Source organism: Macaca mulatta, chromosome 13 (genome assembly GCF_049350105.2).
Source record: "Macaca mulatta isolate MMU2019108-1 chromosome 13, T2T-MMU8v2.0, whole genome shotgun sequence".
Classification (NCBI taxonomy): Eukaryota; Metazoa; Chordata; class Mammalia; order Primates; family Cercopithecidae; genus Macaca; species Macaca mulatta.
Window position 1 is genome coordinate 44484644 of NC_133418.1, and position 17692 is coordinate 44502335.

Here is a 17692-nt window from a genome sequence, read left to right on the forward strand (position 1 = left end):
GACTGGATGAACCTATCCCCAGAGGAAAGTGGTGGTGGGGCCCACACCGTATCACTCTCAGAGACAGCAGAAGTAAGACGGTTCCATTTGAAGCTGATGAGCTCTGCTTTTGTTTTTGTAGGCATAGTGCAGGGCTTTGCCTTCCTGGATGAGGGAAAGTTCCAGGAGCTGATAAGCTGACTCTGCAGTCTGCTCAGGAAACTAACAGAAATATTCTCCTTGCCTCTGCCAACCACTCACAGCATATGTCTTCACTCTCCAGTGTCATGTAAGCCACCCAACAGCAGGGACTGTATTGTCTATTCACACACATGTGACAAGCACACACACACACTTTTGCATAGGTACCTATGGCAATACCTATTCTATAACTATGTAATTACCTATAATTCACTAACTTAAATAGCAGACATTTATTGAGCTGTATTGAGGACTGTATCCACAGCCCCCTGCCAAGCATGGATCAAAATCTTGGGTCAATTTCCACAGAGCAATGCATATGTGGAAAACCAATATGTAAAACAGATCAACTCTGGAAACAGCTTGAAAATGACTGCTGGTCTACTTCAACCATCCAATTTTCAGCAAGAAAAAAAGTAGATTCAGTTTGATGATATCAGTCAAAGAAGTGTTTCCTAATCTTGCCTGAAAGTGGAAATTATATTGGGAGAAGAAAGAAAGAGAGAAAGGGGGCTGGCTGGGAGAGAGAAAAAAAGAAAGGGGGGAGGGAGAGAGAGAGGCAGAGACAGAGAAAGAGGGGGAAACAGAGAGAGGGAAGAGAGATTGAGAGAGAAACAGAGACAGAGAAAGAGAGGGATACAGAGAGAGTGAAAAGACAGAGGGAGAGAGAAAGAAAGAAAGAAAGAGGGAGAAACAGGAGGGGGGCGGAGAGAGAGAGAAGTAGAGAGAGAAAGAGAGAGAGATTCCAAGCTCTAAGCCAGAGCCACGTAATTCCTTATAGTAAAAAAAGTGAGCAACCTGTGAATTTATTAAGTATCCTGAGTGATTATTACCAGTCAAACCAGGGAATGAAGTCATTTTCCAAGATTCTGCATTTGTGACCAAGTCCAAGAAACTAAGTGATGGGTTGTGGCAATTTCCCTGCTACAGCCCCTGCCTTGCCACCCCACAGTACTTCATGTGTGGTTCATACTTCATTCTTGCCATCCTTTATCTTTCCAAGGGGCATGTCTGATCTTCCGAATGGATGAACAGCTCCTCCAGATCAGCAGCCAAGCCTTTTTTATTTTCCATTAGACCAGGTTGACCATATAATGGATATTCAGTAATCTTCTATGGGTTGATTCATCCAGGTTAGATTTTCACTTTGGAATTACACCATTCACCTTCCCTATAGGCTCTCTCTGATTAATGAAACCTTGTGATCAAGAAGGAATATGTCATGAACAGTTGAAGGCCCTGATTTTTACTTTTGCCACTTCCCACAGACCCTGGGAGAATCACTAAACTCCACCGAACATCAGCTCCTTCATCTTCAATGTGAGATTGCCATTTTAGGTTTTCTTAGATCCTCTTCAATACTTTTAATGATTCTAAGACACTTACTATGGAAAACTGCCTCCCACTATAATTGTTATTTTTTATTGCTGTATGGTTCTGATAGACGTTAATACTAATCTCTTAGATTTACATGATACCACACTGTTTTCAAAACTTTCACATGCATTGTTTTACTCTTCAAAAACTAGCAGGAGAAGGTAAAAGTAATAATAATGATTATTCCCATTTAACGTATTAATAAATTGAAGTACAGAAAGGTATGTGACTTGTTCAAGGTGATATAACTAATAAGTAGTAGAGCTGAAATTCTAATCTATATCTACATTGTAAAAATCTAAAATCTAATCTAAATTATCATCTAATCTGTTGATTCTGTGGTATTCAATGGTTTGCCTTTGAAAGGCTGCTATTTTCACTTAAGAGACAATTATTTGCTAATAGTAGCTTCAAACGCAGTCTAGCCTTAAAACAAAATGAATTGGGAAATGGCTTCTATCAGCATTTTCTGCAAACAAAAAGCCATACCTTTTGCCCCAGAGAGAAGATGCCTTCATTAGCCATGTTGTTCCATGTGGAAAAAATAGAGAGTAGGCATTCGATTTATGCCACATACTCCACTTATTTATTAGTTTTATCAAAGAACAAGGGACATAACTGTTCCAAGGCAATTAAACCAAATGTCAGTGGTTCCTGCTCTGAACCAACCATCCCACCAACCAATTGCAATCAGATTAAATAGATGAGTCTAGGTATATGCTCTTAAGAGCACCTCAGAAAAATAAGACCCAGAGCCCTGAAATCCTGTCCTACTTGCCATCATGATTTGTGGCCAATATGATCCCCACATTATTTCCATAACTTCCTAGCAGCTGAGTAAAAGAAAACACAAATGTCCTTAAATAATTCATTCGCCCAAATAGCAAACACTGGGTGGCTGCCGTGTCTACAGCCCTATGCCAAGCATGGAAGGCATTAGAAAGAGCCAGTTAAAGGCAGCCACTGATCCCCATGCAACTCTTAACCTTGGAAGAAAATCCTTCCTTAGTCTCAAGTTCATCCATTCTAAAAGGGAAAACTAAGATCCAATGAGCACTCAGGTTCCTTCAGTTTCTATTTTTCCAGATTCTTGTTAGACCACGGGGTATCCCAAAGTTTTCCATTGCATGTCAGCAAAATCCAAATATCACTCTTCAGAAGGTAATATACTTAAAACAGAAATAAAAGAGTAAAATTGCACCCATGTATTCACAAAATTTACACTGGAAATTATTTATAGATGTTTAGCTCAGCAAACATAGTAAGCTATTACTTTTAATGAATGAAAGCCTATTGACTGTCATCAGTCAATTTAGTTGTGAAAGGAAGTAAAAACTATCAGACAAATTAAAATGATTGTTAAAAAAGCGCTGAGGAACTTTGATCTGGTTCAAGAAAGAGAAGAAAATTTAAAAAGTTCCTCCTCAGCAATGCAGAGCCTGTTAGTAATTACCCATCGTGTTATCAGCACAGTGACTGACTAAACCTTTTGTGGGTAATGGGCACTTCAGTCAAAACCAAAGGCTAGTGTTTATAGAGTGCCAGAGGCTTTTAATTTCCTTATAGCACATTAAAACCTAGTCCATCTTTGCCACATTTTAACCTTGTTTAGCATAAATTGTTGCACTTTAAATTCATTGTCTTACATGGTCCACTGGAGATCACATTAAGAAGTGTCATCACAGTATTCCCATAACCAAAACTTTTTAATCCCTCCTCCCCTTACAGCATATAAAAATGTAGTTATAGATGACTACCTGCCTCCAATTCTCTTCAAAATTATTCTGAATCATTTCACATTGAGGATTCAGAAACTATAAAGTTTTCAGGAAACCTTGATAGAAGTAAATACAATTATCTTGCTTGAACCTCCTATGCCTGTATTTATGAATGCCAGCTATGTTTTCAAAGCCAAGGAGGCTGATCTTGACTTATAAGTTCATTTACCTAATAGTTTCACACCTACATGAACATATCAAAACTAATGATGGACATCATTAGTGGTATGACAGACACAGATACTGGTTTATCCAACAACCATTATCTAATTCTTGCGTATTCCTCCCATCGGTGCTTTCTTTGCAAGAATAACTTGCCAGCTATGTCTCCCCAACCCCTGTCCCTCTGCATTTCTTCCTGTCATGTCATAGTCTGGTGACCCAATCTAGCTAATGACATATGCCAGGGACAGAGTCAGGGAAATCTGAGAAATCTGATATCTCTCTGATAGATAAACGACAGAAGACGCTTCTCCTTATCAAATATTGTTGGCCTCTATAAGATGCCTGCAACCGCAACAGCCACTTTGCCACCATGACGAACCAAGCCTAAGGATCAAGCCTATGAGCTGAGGTTAGAAAAAGTCAGGGTCTTTGAAGACTTTGCTAAAACAACCGTGGTTCTGCCCACTCTCGGGCTTCTGGTTGGTTAGTATTTGATTGCTTGCATCCTAACGCCTCTAATCTGATTAAAAAGAGGGTAGCATATTGCGTCCACATTTAACTCAGTTTTTACCTTTGATACACCCTGAGAAGGAGACAATACACAACAGAAGAGATAGGTGAGATGGATGGTGGTGAAGAATCAGAGTAAAGGCTAAGAATAGAGATGTCTTCCCAGGGCACTCACATGAGGCCTGGCCGGTCTCCTCTGCAGCAGACAAGCTGCCTCGGCTGGGGCCCTACAGGCCTTTCTGCCTGGGGATGCTGACCTGTGGCCTGCTACTTCTCAAAAAAGTAGCCAAAAAGTAACCAGCTCTGTGTTAATGTTCAAAGGAAAAATAGCAAATTTCCTTATGTTTTCTACTTCCTTTGTTAAAGATGATCATGAATTGGCTTCACAAAAATATGATCTACTATAATTAAAGCCAATAACATTGAGTTAATTAGAACGTAATTGCATTTTCCATGAATTTCACACAGCTTGCATTTTACCAAAAGAAACCCAGTTTCAGTCAACGCTTGTGTGCTGATACCTGCAATCAAAGCCTTATTAAACCAAACAAATCATGCCTTCATGGAAGTTAAGGAAGCATAAATACAAGGCTGATTCATAAAGTTTCTGATTTCTGCTATTTGGAAAGGTAGAGTTTGGAAAGAGTTATTTGGAAAGGAAAACTTTCTTTCAAGGAAAATGGAAAGCCTGGACTTCCTCCATTCCAACGACGATTTGCCCTAGAAGGCTTTGGTCTTCCTATATGGCTATTTATTCCCCATGTCTATTTTGAATAAAGTGATATAACTGCAAGAGATTAGATGTTTTACAAAAAAAAAATGTTCAGGTAAAAGGAAAGTCCTAAATTTGAGACTTGGTCATCAAAGAATACCAATTTTAACACAATGTATTTTTCAAAATAAGGAACACAGATAAAAAAACAAACCACATTTGGGTGATAGGTAACCGCTGAGAGAGAGAGAGAGGAGCCTGTCTTGGTTAAGAATTTGGGCTCTTAGCAACTATGCCAGTATCTTTTCTTTCCATGTACAGAGTATGTAACAACCTTTCCATATGTCACCCTATCTCTAAAATAAGGACGAAGAAAAATAATAGTCACCTCATAGGATTATTGTTAGGATTAGAATATATATATAAAATGATGGTAATACAATCAGTCTTCTTTCCAGGGTCAGAGGCAAGATAATAGTCAAACACTAATATTAATATAATACCCAAACTATGTGTTGTAAACTGGAGTCTTATTTGAACATTTTGGTAGAGTGAAGTGCACTCATTGGAGGCTGCCACCAGCATGATCCACATTGCCTATTCAATCCCCCAGTAGACCAGTTAGTCTCACTGCTTTGCAATGCCCCAGATGGTACTCTTACCTCCAGCCAACTGGCCTGGAAAAGCCAGCTGTGACTTCACAGGGGGTTGGGGCATGAAGCTTTCCACAAATCAGCAGAAATCCACCCACATCAAAAGATCAGTGCCAGCTCAGCCAGAATTGTGCATTTCAGCAAGTCATTTTTGGAATCAGTTACTGGGGACACATTGTACACACACACATACACACATACACACACTCACACAGGAACCATCTATGCTGAATAAAATATAATTTTAAAAAACCTAAATGGGAACTCAAAAGAAGCCAGGGAAACTCTAGGTAGGCAGGTCAGTGAGACCAGCCACATACATATGGAATATATGTAAACTATGTGCCCTGGAGGTCAAATAAAAGGATTTTTATGGAAATCCTCCATTAGAGTAAAGAACTACAGTCTGAGTGTTATATGCATTGTTTTCTATTTTCTTCTCTCCACTTGTTCACTAAAAACAGGTCCTTCTGTCTTGCCTAAAGGTCCAACATAAAGATACTTCTTTAGCTTCTACACACTCTTACAGATAAGGAATTAAATAGCTTGTGAGTATCTCGACAACTGACACCTTCATAGTGGAAAGGCACTCTTGAATTTGAGCAATATTAGGAGAAGAAATTTTTAAATCTTCTTTCTCCCAATTCCCAGAACTTCCAAGTGTGTCCATGTATCTCTTTATGTTAACACATGAATGAGTTAGCCTAAAAAACTTTTGCATAGAGACACACACACACACACACACACACACACACACACACACACACTATTTTCTTCTATTTTCCCTTCTCTGGGATTGGATTAGGCATGTGATAGTGCTTTCCACAGTTGTATCTACACACCTTGTCTCTTCTGAACTAAATATGCCCACAAGAAAACATATCTGATGGGTCGATCAAACTCAGCCTCTCCTCACATGAATGTAACATCTTCTCTGAGCCTGTTCCTCCAGTAGCTGTTATCTCATCACCCAAGTAGAAACCTGGCTGTCATCCTAAAATATCTAAACACATTGTCACCCAAGGGTGCGCTCTTCTCTATTTCTAATGCCCTATCTTATCCCAAGTTCTCATAATCTCTAGACTATGTCAGTAGCTTGTAGATTCATCTCACTTCTGCCAATGCTAACACACACATACACATGTGCAAACACAAATTCCCAAGCATATGCATATGTACACAAACATACATAAAATTGCACACTTTGGTACCTCCACCACTCTGTTCAAAGAGTGCTATCTTTCTAAATTCTAAAATCTAATTGTGTCATTCTTTTTTTTTTAGCTTTTAAGGGGCTATTAATGTAAAAACTAAGAATGAATCCCCTACACCCAACCCTGTAACACACATGAACACGTAATAGCCAGAACACAGTCCATATTCTAAACACATGGTAAACTATAGCCCACAGGTCAAATCCATCCCACAACCTGTTTTTGTTACTTAAGTTTTATTGGAACACAGCTATACCCATTTGTTTATGTAGTGGCCGTGGTTGCTTTTGTGCTATAATGACAGTGCTGAGGAATAGCAACAGAGACTATAGGTAGCCCACAGCCACAGCCCACAATATTTACTGCCTGACCTTTACAGAAAAAAAAAATAGTTTATTAAACTTGATTCTATAGCATAAGACATTCTTTATAATTTGTCTAATATATATGTTGATATACTAATATGTTACAGCCCTCATTTTGGGCAGATTGATACCCTATTTCCTATCCATATGGATAGAGAAACAAAGGCATGGAGAGGTTAACTGTCCAAATACATCTTAGAGCAAAGAAGCAAGGACCCAAACCCTGGTCATTAGGTTTCAGAACCCTTTCCTTAACTGTTATAATTGCCCTCATCTTTTTTCATGTCTCCTTAATAATCTAGAACTATTTTCCATTCCCAGAACCTTGCCCTTCCACGTGGCTATGCTCTGCACATACTGTTCACTCTTGAAATAGCACCCTACCCAGGACACAGCATCCTACAAGCTATATGTGTGCCCTCCCTCTGTCCCAAATCTTTAGTGCACACCATGTTATTCATGAGCAGCAGCCTCTCTGTCTGTCTGTCTGTCTGTCTGTCTGTCTCTCTCTCTCTCTCTCTCACTCTCTCTCTCTCTCTCATTACCATGCTTTAAGATTGTCATCTTGCTTTTACTGGCACAATTAATTTTGATACTTTCTATTCCAGCCTTTAGGGAATGAAGACAATGGTCCTAAAGATCTTTTTAAAATTCTCAGCTCCTTGACAGCCCAATCTTCAGAAGATGGAGTGTACTGTCTACCTCCATTTCCTCAAGTGTCAGGTAGATAATGTCTTCTTCTAGGGTTAGGTTCCATTCTCTCAATCAATTATCATAAATGTATACCGTGTCTGTTAAAATAGTCTCACGGCACACAGAATCACACCTTGCCAATGCAGGTACTCGTTTGCAGAGTAAGTGAATGAATGATTCTTAGACCAATGAAGGCTGGGCCACACAGCAAGGGAAGGCCTTGATGGAAATAGAAACAGCACTAAAACTGGCAGTTCACAAAGCGTGAAGCCTGAGTCAGGCCTCAGCTCTTGCTGCATTATCTAACAAATCGTGTGTGTAAGTATCACTGGCCCCCAGACACCCAGTACTACCTCGAACGCTGATCTCATTACATTAGCTGCTTATTGCCTTCGCTTTTGCAGGCTGCTCCGGAAGAAGCGGACCATTTCCTGAGGTGTAAACACAGCTTCTGACAATGCCAACCTCACGAGGTCAGTCGGCTCTCGGAAGTCCAAGGGTCAACCACAGGGCTCAGAGACACATTTCCTCATCAAGGTTTCTTGGAATAAGAGGAAGATATGAACTGATGTTTTTGATGGAAACCATGGAGCAAAAATCAGGCTGTTTGTGAGGATATCTTCAGACACCTTGTCAAGCTGAAGTCACAGCAGAGTGGTATCTGGCCCTACCCAAAAATCTCAGCCACCCTTTGAAAAGGTAGGTTAGAAAATGCAATTCTGTGGAAAGTGTGGTTGTGGGGATAGGAACTCAGTGCCATGTAACTCTTATCTGACTCCTGAACTTCTGTGTGAGTGCCCTTTTCCCTCAGAAAGCCAGCGCGTTCCTCTAACTGGACACTGCATGTCAACATTCGCTGCTTCTTTATTGTTTCTGTTTCTACTCCAAATATGGGAAGTCTTTTCATGTCAAATAAGCAGAGAACATGGCCAGTGGGTATGGCCACCAGGCTGAAACACAGATGCTGGGTAAAAAGCTTAAACAGAGAAAATCTACCATCTGCAAATAAAATCTAGCAAAACCTATGTATTTGATACTTGTGTTTTCATGTTTTAAAAATGAATATTTTCTTTACAAAAGAATATGTCCCAGAGTTTTTAAAAATGTATTTGAATAAAACTCTGGATTTGATATCCTGAAATCACAAAAGTTTCCCCATTCAGGAACCTAACCGATTCCTATTGCATAAAAGAGGGTATATCTGAGTTTTCAAGCAACACAAGTTACCAGGTATTTTTTTTCTTCTCTGAGGACTGAGGAGGAAGAGACAGATATACCCAGAGGATAGAAGAACAATTTACACTATTTAGAAGATAGAATTTTCTCTGTGTTCAAATTATTAAGCTCCCAGATCTTCTCTCCGTGCCCATCAGAAAGGGGGCACTCAGAAACACGTCAGGATACAGATAATAAAATGGTGATAAACATTTTAAGAGTTTGCCCTGAAAAACAAAATTCTTTTAAGTAGATTGAATAAATAGATGGTCACAGAGGCAAAGGAATTGCCTGTATAAATAATATTCTTTAGCTTTGTTATTCCAGAAATGTACACAATATCTAGAATTAATATTTCAGAATCCCATGAATGATTTTATCATATTTTCTTCCACCTTACCAGATAGTACTTGCATATTTAGGATACACTGGGATTTAAATATCTTTTAAAAAACCCACTCTCGTCCATGAGAAAACAATAATTGAATGCAAGGGTCCACATACTTTTTCTGTAAAGGGCCAGATAATACATGTTTTTTGGCTTACATGCCAGATGGTTTATGTCACAACTACTCAACTCTGCCATTATAGTGCACAAGCAGCCATAAATAATAAGTAAACAAAAGAGTGTGGCTATGTTCCAATAAAACTTTATTTACTAAAACAGGTGGTGGGCCACATTTGGCCCACTAGCTGTAGCTTGCTGATTCCTGATCCGGAAGAATGACTCTCAATCTATGGGCTACAGACTCATGGCGGATCTGCAATTTATAGAAAAGAAAATTCAAATCCATATGCACACCAAGAACTGTTTACTGAATAAAAATAACTTTTGTACACCTGTACCGCTCTGTCCTCAATGTACGTCAATACAATTGTGATTAACACATTTTAAAATAACTTGGTTTGCCACTGGTTATCTGTCATTAGAAGTTAAATGTACAGTTATTCCCACATGAGGATCCACTGAATGTTTTACAGTATCAGATTATATGTATACCCCAAAAGGCTACATCTCCAGATTTTCACTTGCAATTCATTTACTTCCTGCATCTCTCTGACTTTCCTTGCCTTTCCTGTTGGGTAAAATGTGGTACATTCCTCACCCCCAGCAATATGCCTAAAGAGGCTCCCAGATCTCTGTAAAGCACACCTCAACACAGGGGTATGATAGCCACACAGCACTGGCTGATAGATGGCATCGGCTAATCATTGCACCAATCAGCCTTTATGAAACTCACATGTAAGATACTGTGCCAGTCGCGGTCACAGCTGGCTCCTGATTAGCTCTCTAACGGGGGGAGCACTGAGGCAGAAAATCCCAAACAATAGGTGATCCAAATACAATTTATATTTGGCTGAGCTAATGACCTTATTTTGTATCAGTTTTGCCTTCATAATTATGTTTTCCTTAGACTAACACAATTTGTTGGCACACACCATCTGACAATAGAATGGGGTGCACAAAAACGCAGGTAGGTGGCAACGAGAAGCTGGGAAGGATGAAAATGTTGCTGGGGATACTTAAACAAATATAACAACTTCTAACAGAGAGAAACTTGAATATATATCATTCAAAGGGTCACAAAATCAAGCAGGAATTGGCTAAAGTTTATCTGTTCTGAATGTAATAATGATGGGTTAAATAGTTTGTCAGAGATTGCTCATCTAGAATATATAAAATAATAATTATGATGATGAATAATGGTGATGATGGAAACCTGTAAAGCCTTTTTCTGACCAACCTAGACAAATTATGTCCCCATCACAGTCCATCACAGCAATCAGTAAATCTTTTTCTATGAAGGGTCAAATAGTAATATAAATAGTAAATTTTTTTATGATCTCTGTTGCAAATACTCAGTTTTGCCGTTGAATGAGAGTATTTGTGTTCTAACAAAAATTTAAGTATGAACATCAAAATTTCAATTTAATATAATTTCACATATCAAGAGATCTTTATTTTTTTAATGTTAGCCATTTAAAAATGTAAAAATGAATCTCTGCCCCAAGGTAGTACAAAAACAGGTAACCAGCCAGATGCGGCCCCACCCCTACTCTATCTCATTGCCCTGTGTTACTTTAAATCCTTATTATTATTTGAAACTATATTGTAGATTTATTTCTTGTTATAAACAGTTTACTAAATTTTATATTGTATCTACCCTCACTCAGATATAAGTTCCTCAAGAACAGGTACCATTTGCATCTCTTTCAACTAGGTATCATCAGTGCCTAGAACAGTACCTGTGAAAGATAGATCTTAATAATATTTATTGGATACTCAAAATGAATGGCTAAATATTATTATTAGCCATATAGTGATAAGCATTTGCCACTAGCAAACTTCAAAACACCTCTACATAAAAATATACTTTTAGGCTAAACACAGTGGCTCATGCCTATAATCCTAGTACTTTGGGAGGCTGAGACGGGAAGGTTGTTTGAGTCCAGGAATTTGAGATCAGTCGGGGCAACATAATGTGACCTCACCTTTACAAAAAGTAAAACAAGTAGCCTAGCGTGGTGGTGGATGCCTGTGGTTTCAGCTAATTGGGAGGCTGAGGCAGAAGGATCGCTTGAGCCCAGGAGTTTGAGGCTGCAGTGAGCCATAATCATGCCACACTGCACTCTAGCCTGGGAAACACAAGCTAGGTCCTGTCTCAAAAAAAAAAAAAAAAATCTTTTACCTCAACATAAAGCCTTTCATAGGTAAAGGGAAGAGATTATTTTCCACATTCTATATGTAAGTAAACGTGGAGCGATGAAGTGACTGGCCAGAGAGGACAGCTGGTCATGTGTGGCTTGCATTGGAATGTGGGTTTCCTGCCACATCCAGGCCTCTGTTTATTGCAGCAAACCGATTTCTCACATAGTCATAGCCCCCAGGCAGGCACCCTTGCTCATAGGACCATATAGCCTAAACATTTTAAATGTGAGATGCTGAATAATAAAACAGAATTTAGAAGATTTTAAAATTATCCTTGATATGTTTTGGCTGTGTCCCCACCCAAATCTCATCTTGAATTGTAGTACCCATAATTCCCTCATGTTGCCAGAGGGACCCGGTGGGAGGTAATTGAATCATGGGCGCAGCTACCCCCATGCTCCTGTTCTTGTGACAGTGAGTGAGTTCTCACAAGATCTGATGGTTTTATAAAGGGCTTTTCCCTCTTTGTTCAGCACTTCTCCTTCTTGCCACCATAGGAAGAAGGATATGTTTGCTTCCCCTTCCACCATGACCATATGTTTCCTGAGGCCTCCCCAGCCATGCTGAACTGTGAGTCAATTAAACCTCTTTCCTTTATAAATTACCTAGTCTAGGGTATGTCTTTGTTAGCAGCATGAAAATGGACTAATACAATCCTCTTCTAATGAGTTTCAACCAAAGTTTCATCTCTGGCGTCTCTGGGTTCCAGAGAGTTTCTAAGATGTTTCAGTCAATATCCACCAAGTTCCAATCAACCTTCCATGCTACTACAGTGGTGCCACTTCCACAGAGGGGAAGATCTGGAAATTTTGAAGATGTAAGGTTGGATGGTAAGTCCTGATGCTGAGGCTCCAAGTAACTATGGGTCCACATGGTCCACGTCAGTACTTTTTCTCTCACCTACACCATGGGAAAGGACAGCTAAACTCTACAGGCTATAAACAAAACCCTGATGACCCATGAACTGCTCTCTGCTACTCTTCTTTAGCTAATTAATTCTCATAGCATTTACTGAGAATCCACAGAGGGTTGATCCCTGTGCCATATATACTGGGGACTAATGGGATATGAGGGAAAGAATGTGGACTTTGAAATGAGGAAGATCGGAGTTCAAATCAATGCTCTATCATGATCAGCTACATAACTGAACAAATTACCTATATTTTAACCTCTAAAATAAGGAGACAATTCTCAAACTTTATAATTATTAACAGAATGAAGGAACATACTGCCCAGCCCAGTCTGGCAACCTAATAGATATCCAGTCAATGATTGTTTCCTCTAGACCTCAAGGTGCGTGCCCTGTAGAGAAGAACAAGATAATTCCCAGTGTCTGACTGGGTAGTTGGAACTGGTGGGTAGCTTTTTCCCTATTCAATATGGCACCGTCGTGTGCATTAACTAAGTACCTTGCTTCAAGGCACTCTCCTATTGTATGCTGGAATGATGGAGTGATAACTACACAAATTTTCAAAGACAACACTGAGAATGGGACCCTATGGTAGTGCAGTGCACACACAATCAACCATAAAAAGCAGCTCTTATCAAAATGCACACTGTATTAATTCAGATAAAAGAAAAATTAATACAGGTTAGACTAGTCAACAACGGTCACATAGACAACCATGGCGTGAGTTAGATTTTAAGATGATGAGAACTGGTGGAGGAAGTAAAAAAGCATTTAGTGGGCACCGTGAGTGGGGAGCCGGGGGAGCCCTGGGAGTTGGCCAGCCTTTGAGTTCTGACTCAGTTCTCAGAAGAGCTCCCTATGAATAGTTCAATATTGGGTAATTGATTTGAAGAGCCGCACACAGAAAAACTTGACATACAGAGCAGAGCGTGTGTTTCCATGCCAAACAGAAGGTTTTTGAGAAGCAGAGAACATAACGCTACACTCGGCCATTTCCTAGAATTCAGAATACCAAACGTTTTGGAAGTATACCCCCCGGTGACAATGTGGTACTGGCCTGGAGACCAGAAGATCTGTATGATAGAGGCTAACCTGGGAGTCAATATGTTTTGTTTTTGTTTTTGTTTTTGTTTTGAGACAGAGTCTCACTCTGTTGCCCAGGGTGGAGTACAGTGGTGCAATCTCAGCTCACTGCAACCTCCTCCTCCTGGGTTCAAGAGATTCCCCTGCCTCAGCCTCCTGAGTAGCTGGGACTACAGGCACATGCCACCATGTTTGGCTAATTTTTTTTTTTTTTTAGTAGAGATGGGGTTTCACCATGTTGACCAGGATGGTCTCAATCTCCTGACCTCATGATCTGCCTGCCTCAGCCTCCCAAAGTGCTGGGCTTACAGGTGTGAGCCACCATGCCCAGCCCAATAAATTTGTTCTTACAGCTTCTTTCAATTTGACAGTGTAAATAAAACACCTTGTTCATGGAACAATCCTAAAACTGGGGCTCACTTGAACTTTATCATCATCGAAACCAGTATGTTTATTTTACTGACCAGGGTCCCAGTAGGTGATGGGTGAAGGCAGCTTTTCAAAGGGAAGTATGTGATGAGACATGTCAGATAATTCCTAATTTTTATGGGGTCACACATGAATCCTAAGCCCACGACATTTGCTAAGCAAAGAATTGGTGTGTGTTTTGTTTTAGTGAAAATCTACACCCTTGGGAGCAGTACCTTTGTGTTAATATGTCCTAAAGTGTGTAAAGAAAAAAGAAGAACCTGTGATTTCAAGGAAACAGCTACACAGAGTAGACAAGTGCAGAGTTTGAAGAGGTCAGATCCCATTTTGAGGTGTCTTTCTGCCATAAACCACTGGCTGACCTTGGGAAAGCTGCTCGCCATCTCTAAAGACAGTAAAATCAGCAAAATGGGAAACAATATTGATTCTGCAGCCTACTTTATCTGGAATGTGCACATCAGAGCCTGAGGAAGGCAGATCGATTTTATTGCATTAGTAAAATCTGATGAAACAATAATATTTGCCTGGGACGCAGGGTTGAGAAGGATCCTGAGTGAGCATGGGCTCAGCAGGAAAGTCAACTGGGATGGAGGAGTGCCATGTGCCAGGCGTGGGAGACAGAGGGTGGCAGCATAGCTATTTGCCATCACCATCATTGAGAGTGGACTTCTCTTGAGTCTGTCTGCCAAGGGAATAGGGTAAGGGGCAGAACAGTGATTTTACTGGGTGTTCTGGTTAATGTGAGTCCTGATATTTGAACACCAGCCTATACCCACATACTTGCTGCATAAGGAACAAAACTGTTTCCCACGAGAGCCTTCCTAAGTAGGTCAGTGGAGACCACCTTCTTCAGGGCCCCAAAGCCTAGACTACCCAAGGCTGCTCCCCTCTGGGCTCCTCATATTTGATATTCCACTATTAGGTGTTTCATTCCTTTGACTTTTTACTCTGCTTGATTCTCATGAAAGTGAAAAGTCTCTGGGAAGAGTAACACATTCAACCAAGAAGCATAAACCTTATCGAATGTCCCTTTTCTTCTCTCTATCAGGACTGGCTCAGGGACCAGGTAAGGCACCAGGCCCACTGGATGACAGCAATACCAGAGTTTTTTCTCGACCCCTTCATCATACCTGTGACAGGGGTGCCAACTTACTCGGCCCGCCCCACTCAACCTCTTGTGGGAGGGATCACATGAGCAAGCGAGTTCAGAATCCGGCCAGCAGCTTTGGACTCCAGCAGGAGCAGGCTCCGTGCAGGCCCCATGGTGGCGCCCAGGTGGGGTGTCTGCAACCCCCAAAGCCCCAGAGGGCATGTTACAATGCTCTATTAGCTCTGCCATCCATGGACAGCGGTATGTTACCAGCTCAGTGGGGCCCTTGCCTCATCCTGTGGGGTGGCTGCCCTCTGCCAGCAAGGGCAAAGGGCAAGTGTGACAGCCTTTGTTGGGTACCCACACTCCATGAGTCCCGAGCTCTCTTTGGCATCCAAGAAGAATGAGGTTGCCCAGATACTTGAAGGATGGTGAAGACGGAGAATTTTATTAAGCGATGGAAATGGCTCTCAGCAGAGAGGGGAGCTGGAGAGGTGACAGGATGGGCAGGTACTCTTCCCTAATGTCCAGCCGTCTCTGGCTGGCTTTTCTCTGAAGTTAAGCCATCTGTCCTTCTAGGGCCAACCATCCCTCTGAAATCAAGTTCCCTCCCTTAAGTCAAGCTGCTTCTCTCTCTACTGACTGAGTCTGTGGTCTTTATAGGCACAGGATGGGGAGCAGGGTGGGCCATAGGTAGTTTTGGAAAAGGCAACATTCAATTGGTAAAATTTCTGATTCAATTCAGAAAGAATCAGTCAAGAGAGAGTTGGCACACAGGGATAGAAGTTCTCACTTTGGGCCATGGGTTTCATGCTTTTCGGCTGGAAGGTGGGACTTCACCAGGGACCTGCCCTGTCTGCCTAGAGTTTCTCTGCCTTCTGTCTCTATCAACAGGGTACTGTTGGGAGTGATGTATGGTCAGAAAAGATAAACAGTATGACTCACAGTTTAGGTGAAGATGAGTCTCCTAGGCTGGTACTCAATATCGTGCTCAGCAGAACTCTCACACCAGTACCTGCTCAAATAGGGAATGAGAAATAACTTTTCCCTGCCAAGGCCCCCAAAGGACAAGCGTTGTGTGTCCCACTTCAGTACTGAGACTCCTGCTAGAATGCCTGGGACAACCTGACGGTGAATATCCTGGCCTCATCTTATTCCTGGTGCCTCTCCTGGAGTTCCCTTCTGAAGAGCCTCAGCAGCATTAGGAATCTGGAGTCTCAAACACCTGCCAGTGAATGGCAGTCTCCAGAATTTCCTAAGAACTGTTAATGTGAAAACATAGAGATTAAAGGTGGAGGTTCTTGGAATTCATAAGGCCTTGGAATGTGCAGTCTGGGGGCCACCTCTTACAGAGGACGAGCATAGTAAGAGACCAAGAAAGAACTACGACTTGTGGCGTGTGTTCTGTGCCAGGATTAAGCGTGCTACTTCACCTTCACAGTCTCTCCACTTGGCAGAGTTAACCGTCCTCTGTTCCAAAAAAATAAAATTCAGAAAGGCAAATTTATGCACAGATACACATAGGTAGTGTAGCCCAGGGTTGCTGGGTTCTGGGTATGCATTATTGTGAAAATGTATCCACTTGTAACTATTGCACTTTGAATTCTTGTTTCAACAAAACTTCTAGGAAGAAGCTCCGCCCAGGAAAAACAAAACTAATTGGATCCAGAGATGTCTGAGTTGGAGATGAACTTTGGCGAACTCCACTCATCACCATACTAACCTCCAAGCCCAGGGAGAAGCTTATTGGCCATTTTCTATACATGTGACATATGTAGAGGCATGATCGGTGGCCATGCCTGTGCTGCCTATGTGCCACCTCTACATACAATGATTCAGTTAACCAGACCAATAAAAGCCCTGTGTTCACCTTCGTTAGGGCAGGCACTGTTTTGGGACCTATTCCTGGTATCCTCCGTACCTGTAGCAAGTCATAAAACCCCCTTGTTAAATCCTCCTTGGTTATCATTGGACTGCTACCTGCCAAGTGACTGAACCCACCTGTTGTGTGGGTAACACTAATGAGTGAGAACATGTGTGACTCTAATGTCCCAGACCATCTTCTTTTCCCTGCACTGTGCTGCAGGCAGATTGCATGGTAAGGCCTGGGGTGTAACATACACATGATTCTAGCACAAAAAAACAGAAATAGGGGTCTCATAATTGGATTTGTCTACTATAATTCTGGTTTCTAAATGCATTTTAAGTTCAATTTTATTTTATTTTATTATTTTTTTTTGAGACAGGGTCTCACTCTGTTGCCCAGGCTGGAGTGCAGTGGCATGATCAATCATGGCTTACTGCAGCCTCCACCTCCTAGGCTCAAGGGATCTTCAGCCTCCAAACTCTCTGGGACCACAGTCATGTGCCACCATGCCTGGTTATTTTTGTTGTTGTTGTTATCATTCTTTGTAGAGATGGGGTCTCACTATGTTGCCCAGGCTGATCTCCAACTCCTGGTCTCAAGCAGTCCTTCTGCCACAGCCTCCCAAAGTGTTGAGATTACAGGTGTGAGCTACTGCACTCAGCCAAGTTAAATCTTTAGCAGTGATAGGTAAAGCTTTATGTACCTGGTAAACCCTCTGCCCAGGCAATTCTTAGCTTCTGG

General features: G+C 41.2%; 1 protein-coding gene and 1 long non-coding RNA gene across 3 annotated transcripts in view; one reads left to right on the forward strand and one right to left on the reverse strand.

Annotated features, from left to right (window-relative positions):
• CTNNA2 (catenin alpha 2) overlaps positions 1–17692 on the reverse strand; it is a 1167663-nt gene that overhangs the window by 541738 nt on the left and 608233 nt on the right.
• On the forward strand, positions 8107–16958 carry LOC114671926 (uncharacterized). The gene is made up of 2 exons (XR_013403151.1): positions 8107–8346; positions 12070–16958. It is a non-coding gene; the product is annotated as an uncharacterized LOC114671926 (long non-coding RNA).